Below are 509 nucleotides of genomic sequence, written 5' to 3' on the forward strand. Positions count from 1 at the left end.
ATAAATTATTAAAAAATTATTTAAAAAATAAAAAATTAATTATTAAACAAAATTATAAAACTTTTTAAAATGAAAATAAAAAATGGCCTTGATGATCCAAATTAAGAAAACATAATTATAAAATTATTTGAAAAATAAAAATAAAAAATTGATTATTTAAAAAAAATATAAAATTTTTTAAAAAATGAAATAAATTATTAAAAAATTATTATTATTTTTTAAAATAATTATTAAAAAAATTATAAAATTTTTTAAAAAATGAAAATAAAAAATGGCATTGAGGATATAAATTATGAAAAAATAATTATAAAATTATTTAAAAAATAAAAATAAAAAGTTGATTGTTTAAAAAAAATTATAAATTTTTAAAATAATAAAATAAATTATTAATAATTACTTAAAAAATAAAAAATTAATTATTAAAAAAAATTATATAACTTTTTAAAATGAAAATAAGGAATGGCATTGACTATCCAAATTATGAAAAAATACTTATAAAATTATTTAAA

The sequence above is a fragment of the Capsicum annuum genome, chromosome 12, assembly GCF_002878395.1.
Source record: "Capsicum annuum cultivar UCD-10X-F1 chromosome 12, UCD10Xv1.1, whole genome shotgun sequence".
Classification (NCBI taxonomy): Eukaryota; Viridiplantae; Streptophyta; class Magnoliopsida; order Solanales; family Solanaceae; genus Capsicum; species Capsicum annuum.